The sequence below is a fragment of the Ranitomeya variabilis genome, chromosome 4, assembly GCF_051348905.1.
Source record: "Ranitomeya variabilis isolate aRanVar5 chromosome 4, aRanVar5.hap1, whole genome shotgun sequence".
Classification (NCBI taxonomy): domain Eukaryota; kingdom Metazoa; phylum Chordata; class Amphibia; order Anura; family Dendrobatidae; genus Ranitomeya; species Ranitomeya variabilis.
This window is the reverse complement of record NC_135235.1, coordinates 588,531,705-588,540,764: the sequence shown is the minus strand read 5'-3', so window position 1 is coordinate 588,540,764 and position 9,060 is coordinate 588,531,705. Positions and strand designations below refer to the sequence as shown.

Genomic DNA, 9,060 nt, shown 5'->3' with positions numbered 1-9,060 from the left:
CCTGATCGGCCTGGGAGCTCTGGTGAGGGTTCGGTGACCCCTCCTCAAGGGGGGGGGTACTGTTGTGAATTCCGTTCTGGAGCTCCCTCCTGTGGTTGCTAATGGTATTTTTGTGAGTTCTGCCCTTGGGCTCCCTCTGGTGGTTTCGAGTGGTACTGCTGCTCCTTTAGGTAGCTGTAGCAGCTGCCTTCACTATTCGCCTTGCCTGGGTTTGTTATTTAAACCTGCTCTGGGCTTTAGTTCATGCCAGCTGTCAATGTCTTAGGTTGGATTTGGTTCTCTCCTTGGATTTCTCATATGGCCTGTCCTTGTCAGCAAAAGATAAGTTTTTGCTAGTTCTTGTTTGTCCATTTGCTTTGGACTCTATTGCTCTGCAAATATGTCTCTTTTTGTCGAGCTTGTCACTATGTCATATTCAGGCTAGCTGGAAGCTCTGGGGAAGCAGATTTGCCCCTCCACACCGTGAGTCGGTGTGGAGTTCATTTTTGTAAACTCTGCGTGGATTTTGTAGTTTTTTATACTGACCACACAGTATCCTTTTCTCTCTGTCTATCAAGTTTAGTATTGGCCTCCTTTGCTGATATCTGATTTCATTTCTGTGTACGTCATTTCCCTCTCCACTCACAGTCAATATTTGTGGGGGGCTATCTTTCCTTTTGGGGTTTTCTCTGAGGCAAGATAGCTTTCTATTTCCTTCTTTAGGGGTAGCTAGTTCTTAGGCTGTGAAGAGGTGTCTAGGGAGAGTCAGGAACATCCCACGGCTATTACTAGTGTTGTTGTTAGGATTAGGGACGGCGGTCAGTAGAGTTACCACCTCCTCAGAGCTCATTCCATGTTGCGTTTTAGCCACCAGGTCATATCAGTGTGGCCTCTTAACCACCAGGTCATAACAGCGGAGTCCACGTCCACAATCAGGTGAGCGTACCGACAATATTTTATTTCATTTGCGCTTTCTGTCTCTCCAGCTTTATTGTTTGATTTATAGTAGATATTCAAGCATGAATCAAACCCATGAGTAAAGTGCGGTGTAACAAAAAGGTGCCATTCTGGTTGTTTTTTAACATTGATGACCTATTCTCTGGATAGGTCATCAATGTCTGACCGGCAGGGTTGAGCGACCTTTACTTTTATAGGATCGGGTCTGGTTTCACGAAACCCGACTTTTTCAAAAGTCGGGTCGAGTGAAATCGGCCGATCCTATAAAAAAGTCGGGGTCGGGGTCGGCCGAAACTCGAAACCCAATGCAGTGCATTGGGTTTCCAATGGTTCCCAGGGTCTGAAGGAGCGGAAACTCTCCTTCAGGCCCTGGGATCCATATTTAAGTGTAAAATAAAGAATTAAAATAAAAAATATCGCTATACTTACCCTCTGATGCGCCCTGGTACTAACCGGGAACCTTCCTTCCTTAGAATCAGCCTTCCAGGGCCTTGCGGTGACATCACGGTGACGTCGCGGCTTGTGATTGGTCGGGCGGCCCCCATGTGACCGCTCGCGCGACCAATCACAAGCCGCGACGTCTCCGTGACGTCACCGAAGGTCCTGGAAGGGCTGATTCTTAGGAAGGAAGGCTGCCAGAAAGAAGCCGAGGGTGAGTATATTCCTATTAGCTATATACTCACCCTCGTACATGCCCTGCTTCTTTCCGGCAGCCTTCCTTCCTAAGAATCAGCCCTTCCAGGACCTTCGGTGACGTCACGGAGACGTCACGGCTTGTGATTGGTCGCGCGAGCGGTCACATGGGGGCCGCACCAACCAATCACAAGCCGCGACGTCACCGTGACGTCACCGCAAGGCCCTGGAAGGCTGATTCTAAGGAAGGAAGGTTCCCGGTTAGTACCAGGGCCCGTCAGAGTGTAAGTATAGCGATATTTTTTATTTTAATTCTTTATTTTACACTTAAATCTGAATTCCGATACCAATTCCCGATATCTTAAACATATCGGGAATCGGTATCGGAATTCCGATTCCAGATTCAGAAGATCGCCGACCTCATGGCCGACCCCACACAGGGGTCGGGTCGGGTTTCATGAAACCCGACTTTGCCAAAAGTCGGCGACTTCTGAAAATAGTCGACCTGTTTCGTTCAACCCTACTGACCGGTAGGGGTCTGTCACCCGAAACCCCCAATGATCAGCTGTTACCGGTGTACTCTGCGCCGGCTGGATGTACTCACACGCAGATCTGGCCGTCTTCTGATAATGGCCATCACAGGGTACTACACAACCACCTCCTATTGATTTGAATAGGAGACAGAGGTATAGTACTACTTTCAACTCCCAGTCCGACAGGGTTTATTCCGCTATTTTAAACGCTTGGCCTATACTTAAATTGCATGTAACTCTCGCCAAAATTATTCCAGACAAACCATCTGTAGCTTACAGACGGGGGAAGAATTTGCGCGACCTTCTGGTCTCTAGTCACTATGACAATTATCATAAAATGACATTTCTAGATAGATTCCCTAGGAGGGTAGGCTGTGTTCCGTGTGGTGGCTGCGTCGCCTGCCCTAACGTGGACCGTGTTGATACGTTTAGTAATTTTGATGGGACTAAGACCTATAAAATTAAACATCATATAACATGTACAACAAGATATGTGGTATATTGTGCCACATGTCCTTGTGGGCTTATATATATAGGCCTCACATCGAGACAGCTTAAAGTTCGTATCAGGGAACACGTTTTGGGCATTGAGGCGGCGGCCACTCACGCGGAGCCGGCCACCCTTAAAACCATCTCTTGCCACTTTAAGTTATTACATAATTGTAATGGTGCTCTCCTTCGAGTACGTGGCATTGATTGTATTAAGATCAATATACGTGGTGGGAATCTATCTAGACGTCTTAGTCAGATGGAGGCCAGATGGATTTGGAGGTTGAACACCGTACATCCACATGGCCTTAATGAATGTCTCTCATTCGTCTCTTTTCTGTGAATTGGCTGTTTTCATGGGTTGGCTATATTTGCGGATCTCTGTATAGTTTTTAATTTTAATTTTTTATATGTTTTTTATTTGATTTTCTTATTAACCTTTTTTTATTTTTTTTGTAGTACTATTACGCTTGTTGTCTTGTCATCTACTTGCAATCCAGTTCCGGTGTGGTGTATGAACATCGTTGGACCAACTACCTGTGCGGCTTTCTTGCATTTTGAATTTGGTGCTTTATTATTTTTATCACCCTCTGTGTGTCCTCATATGTGGCAGGGTTTATTATATGCGCTGTACTGACATTTTGGATGTATTGTGTCTTTTTGACTCTAGCTGCATTGATGTATATTTAGCATTAGGCCCCCCTTTTTGTTTATTTCATCTATCACCCAGTTAAATTATACATAATATTATTATTTTTTATATACTCTTTATTGACTGCCTGGTATATGTGATATGTACTGTACATATTGATGGACTATGTAACAATATCGTGATCATTGTTGAGTTGTGGGTCACGTTATATCATGTAAGATATGTACTATGGTTGTTCATCTGATGCATTTATAAATGTATATTATGCAGTTTTGTAATATATGCAGCGATATAGTAATCTTTTGACATTAGTTACTATCATCATTGGTGGCACTATGTGGGGCTGTATGGCTTTTTAAACCCTTGTTATTTGTTCAAATGCGCGCACAGGGTGTTATATTTGCTTCGCCATCAGATTCGTATGCTTGGGCATTATTTTCCTTCTCATAACATGGCCGCACCTGTATTTTTGGTCCTTGATATAAGTACATCTTCATCTATATTGCGGCGTTCCCTGTTCCAACATGGCCGCATTTGTACTTCCGGTCATGCGCATGGGGCGATTATCGTACTTCTGGGTCGCGGCCCGGTGCCGGATCACATGGGCCCGTGCTTTCCGGTGCTGGTCTGGCGCCCTGATTATTTAGCGTTCCTGCGTATTGGCTATCTGGGACCATGATTAATATAAAAACCCACTTTGGTATTTGACATGACACGCCCCCTGAGGAAGGACATCTCCGAAACGCGCGTCGGGGTGGGTCTGGAGCGGACGCTCTCCCAGCGTTAGCAGCTGGTAAGACACTTCTTGGATACATCTTATATTGGCATAATCTTTGGATATTTGTTGGTATGGGCTCCTGAGAGATATACATGTAGCATGCTCAGAGACTTTTAAAATGTAGCAGGCAGTAACTAGGGAGTACTCTGTACCTTTATTGTGTTTTGCCTGGCTGCTGATGTGTGGTGTGTGGTCGGGCTCCATGCGTACTGTATATGATATCTGCATTTTTTAACCCACTATTTCTGTATTCCTTGTTGTGTTATTTATATATTGAATAAAGATTTTTGTCTATTTTGGACGTTCTTTGCACCTATTTTTTGTGGTTTTTTGCTTTAGCAATTATTTGGTGTGTCCTGTGACATCCTTTATACAGGCGCTAGTTACCTCTTACATATACTGAATTGTGACATCATGAGTAGAGGGTTTACTGGATTTTGCTTGTTTTGTTTTCCTTGTTTTTACTTAAGCAATAAGCATAGCATAATAGTATGAGCATTATAGCTCAGGTAACACCCTGCCCGCAGGGAAATATGAGAACAATTGTATAAGAGATATATTATACCTGTAGGCTGAGTACCAATGGAGCAGGGACTCACACTGCCTGTGTGTCCACCCCAACACGCGTTTCGGAACCAACCTCCATCAGGTAAACCTTCATCCATGCTTATATGCATGATTCGACACCATACCACTTGGTTCCTAGTGCAGGGATAACTTTAATTTTCATGTGTTGTGTCTTTGCTACACATGCTACATATATTCCACTTGTCATACTCTCCCATTGAGGTATGTTATAATTCTCTGCCTTGTGTGTCCATGCACGTTCTGTATATGTTGTGTACCCACATTCTCTTCTGGGTGTTTTTACTAATACTTAATAAAGATTTGCTATACTTTTACATTATATGGGACTGTGTGATCGTCTCTTTTTCTCCCCTCTTATTGTCATGTTCCATGATGATCTGTCTTATGTTCACACGATCCTGATTTCAATCCTTTTTTTTTCAGGACAAAAACCGCAGCTCTTGGCAGAAAACGCAGGTGCGTTTTTGGTGCGTTTTTGATGCGGTTTTTGATGCGGTTTTTAGTGCGGTTTTTTATGCAGTTTTCTCTGCAGATTGTCTGTGTTTGACACAAATAAAGCTTTAACTGCAGTGGGGGGAAAAAAAAAAAGAAATGATGTCATTTCCTTGTCCAACCCTTTTCTTCTTCCATCCTCCATTTTGGGACTAAACACCAAAATGAGTGGACGTGTTTTGAATGACAGCGCTCCGCCGAGTGCGGAGCGTAGGCCAGATCACAGCCCGCGGATCCAGCTCTATCCAGCTATGCGTCATGCGCCCCTATATTTAACATGGGGGCGCATGGACATGCGTCGCACTTGCGTTTTGCGCCGCATGCGTCACTGCAGCGCACGCATCCGGGCGCAGAGGACGCAGCAAGTTGCATTTTTGCTGCGTCCAAAATCAATCAAAAAAAGGACGCATGCGGCGCAAAACGCAGCGTTGTGCATGCGTTTTGCTGCGTTTTTGTTTGCGTTGTGTGTTGCGGCGCCGACGCTGCGGCGCACAACGCAAATGTGAACATAGCCTAAGTGCCACGTATTTAAGTGCCACGTATCACGTATGTCAGTGCCACGTATTTCAGTGCCACGTATTTCAGTGCCACGTGCCACGTATTTAAGTGCCACGTGCCACGTATCACGTATTTCAGTGCCACGTATCACGTATTTCAGTGCCACGTGCCACGTATTTAAGTGCCACGTGCCACGTATCACGTATTTCAGTGCCACGTATCACGTATTTCAGTGCCACGTATTTCAGTGCCACGTATTTCAGTGCCACGTATTTCAGTACCACGTATTTCAGTGCCACGTATTTAAGTGCCACGTGCCACGTATTTAAGTGCCACGTGCCACGTATTTCAGTGCCACGTATTTAAGTGCCACGTGCCACGTATCACGTATTTCAGTGCCACGTATCACGTATTTCAGTGCCACGTATCACGTATTTCAGTGCCACGTATTTAAGTGCCACGTATTTCAGTGCCACGTATCACGTATTTCAGTGCCACGTATCACGTATTTCAGTGCCACGTGCCACATATTTAAGTGACACGTATCACGTATTTAAGTGCCACGTGTCACGTATTTAATTGCCACGTATTTAAGTGCCACGTATCCCACGAAGATTTTCCATGGAGAACAGACACATCCAGAGACATGTCTGCTCTCCACGGCTGCAGCAACACACTGACAGGAGCCATAGTTCCTGTCGGTGTGTCACTGCGCATGCGCGAGCGAGTTTACCGGCGGTCATTGACCCCGGCACTCTCGCTTAACGGCAGTGCTGCGTGGGAAAGTTCAACGCAGCTGTACTGCTGTTAACCGAGACGCCGGAGTCATTGAACTCCGGAACAGTACACGATACACTGCTAGGAGCTTCGCTCCTGGCAGTGTATCGCCGGAGAGCAGCCGATCGGCGTGGGACACTCGTTTTATGGATTCTGCGGACAGGGAGTATGAATTTGATTTTTTATTTTGTGATTTTTTCCTGGAGGATCGAGGGATTCGCCTACAAGTGTGCTGTTGGTGAGTATATACTCTGTGTTATATGTTGTATGTACTGTGTGTCATGTATGTGTATTGTGTGTAGGTGTTTTGTGTAACTTTACAATTGTACTAAGTCGCCGGACACAGGGACAACTCTCCCATCCTAATACCGGATGGGAGTCGTAGTCCCATACGGCGACTTAGCACAATGGTGGCGTCGCATGGGGACACACACACACACACACACACACGCATACACACACACATATACACACACCACACAGACAGACACACACACATACCAATTCAATCAAACGGCCGACACGATCCCCATGCGACGGTACGCCTCCATGTCTCTCCGCCCAAGCACTTCCGCCGACGCACTTCCGGCCGCTTCCCCGCACTTCCGGCTGCAGCGGTTCTGCACCACAAACCGCAATAAAACCCGCAGATATATTTTTGATCTGCGGGTTTTACTGCGGGTTTGACCTCACAATGGAGGTCTATGGGTGCAGAACCGCTGCAGTTTCGGGGAAAGAAGTGACATGCTCCTTCTTTTTTCCCGCACCGATTCATCGCGGCTTTTTAAGGGAAATTCAGGACCGTGTGCACAGTGGTTCCTGTTTTCCATAGGGGTACATTGTAATGTACCCTGCATGGAAAACAGCTGCGGAACCGCAGCGGCAAAACCGCTGCGGTTCTGCAGTAAAAAACGCACTGTGTGAACATGGCCTTACTCTGTATGCTACTTCAGTGGCAATAATTAATACTTTTTTTGTGCATTTTTGTGTATACTTTATAACTGTGCCATTTATTTAAAAGAGCTACTGGTATTATCCTCTTCAGGGAATGTCTAATCAGAAAATTGCCTATTGATTGGCAGGTTTTTCTGTTAAATGTGTTTTTAAAAAATTGGGGGCATTTTTTTTTCAATATCACCATCTGTATGAAAAATTAAAATTAGAAACCTTGCAATTTTCAAAATGGCCACTGAGGCTATTCTCGATTCTAGTTCCTGTTGGAAATTCACATGTACATTAGCAGCAGTAGACTGACTCAGACCTTATCTTTTATATTGAATCATCTAATGAGCGTGTACAAAGGTCAATATGAAGGGTGGGGGAGCAGGAGGAGCTGTGACAACACTTACTGTGATTGGTGGTTCCTAATTTATCAGCTGTTTATAGAGGTATCACTTGTCACTGTAACCCGGACTCTGAAGATGAGAAAAACTGCTGAAAACTCTTCCTGAAATATCAAAAAATTAGAAATTTAAAAAAAATATATCACAAACACTTTATTTTAAAATAAGTCATTTTCTGCTGTTAGCGTCCAATCTGCTAAACGCAGATTAGAATTGTGGTCTGGCTGGCCATCTCATAGACAAAGTACTGGCACCGTAGCATGGCAATGGTACACTAGGACTGATAAGGTTCAGCAAAGAAAAAGTCTAAACTACAGCTGAAAGTTGGAGGAATCACTTGATCCACACTTTATGGTGTATATCAGTGGCGGCGAACCTATGGCACGAGTGCCAGAGGGGGCATGGAGAGCCCTCCCGGTGGGCATGCACGCCATCTCCTCATGACTAGTGCCACCACCACTCTTCTCAGCCCCCTCGCCATCTCCCTCATCACTAGCACTGTGGCCACTCTCTTCTGCACGCACAACATCCCATCAGGTCATGCATCCTGCCATCAGTCTGCGCGTGGGCTGAGGAGAGTGGCGGCTCTAGTGCTAGGAATGGGATATATGAATAGACCAGATCAGAGTTGGAACGGGCAGAAGTGAGTAGTTACCGTATATACTCATGTGTAAGCTGAGTTTTTCAGCACATTTTTTGTGTGCTGAAACGCTCCCCTCGGCTTATACACGAACACGAGTCATTGTTCCAGAAGACGACAGGGAAGGGAGAGTGGCGGAGCAGCAGATCACAGGAGGGTGGAACCAGTAGCTGTGGCTAAAGCCTGTGCCCCCTGCTAAAGAGAAATGAATTTTCACTGCACTAGCAGTGAGTATTAATTTTTCTTATAGTGTGCACAGTGTCAGCCGCAGCAGCCGGCTTCCTGCAGCAGTCAGGCGATCACATGTGCCTGCTCATTAAGGTAATGAATATTCACCTCTCTCCACTCCCATAGGTGTGGTGTGGAGTGAAAATTCATTACCTTAATGATTGGGACACGTGATTGCTCGGCCACAGGAGCTACTGTCACAGGAACAAGATGCTGCGAGGGTGCGCAGGGAAGGTAAGTAGAATGTTTTTTTTATGCTTTTCTCATGGGGGCCATACATACAAGGATAAGGATGAGGAACCATGCATATAAGGACAGGTGTTGTGTCCCATAAATGGGAACAGCTTTTGTGTTTTCTGTGTTATGCATTATATTCTGTTGTTGCTGGGCAGAAGCCCTGCCCTTTGAAAATTGTCCCTTCTTTCCTGTAGTTGTGATGTTAGCCCTTGCTCCTCCCATCTTTCCCATTATTC

General features: G+C 45.4%; 1 long non-coding RNA gene across 2 annotated transcripts in view; it reads left to right on the top strand.

Annotated features, from left to right (window-relative positions):
* Positions 1–4,600: 4,600 nt before the first annotated feature.
* The window catches only part of LOC143769202 (uncharacterized), a 117,838-nt gene continuing 113,378 nt past the window's right edge, over positions 4,601–9,060 (top strand). For both annotated transcript variants that reach the window (XR_013214260.1, XR_013214259.1), the window contains exon 1: positions 4,601–4,670. This is a non-coding gene — a long non-coding RNA (uncharacterized LOC143769202). The remainder of the gene's footprint in view (positions 4,671–9,060) is intronic.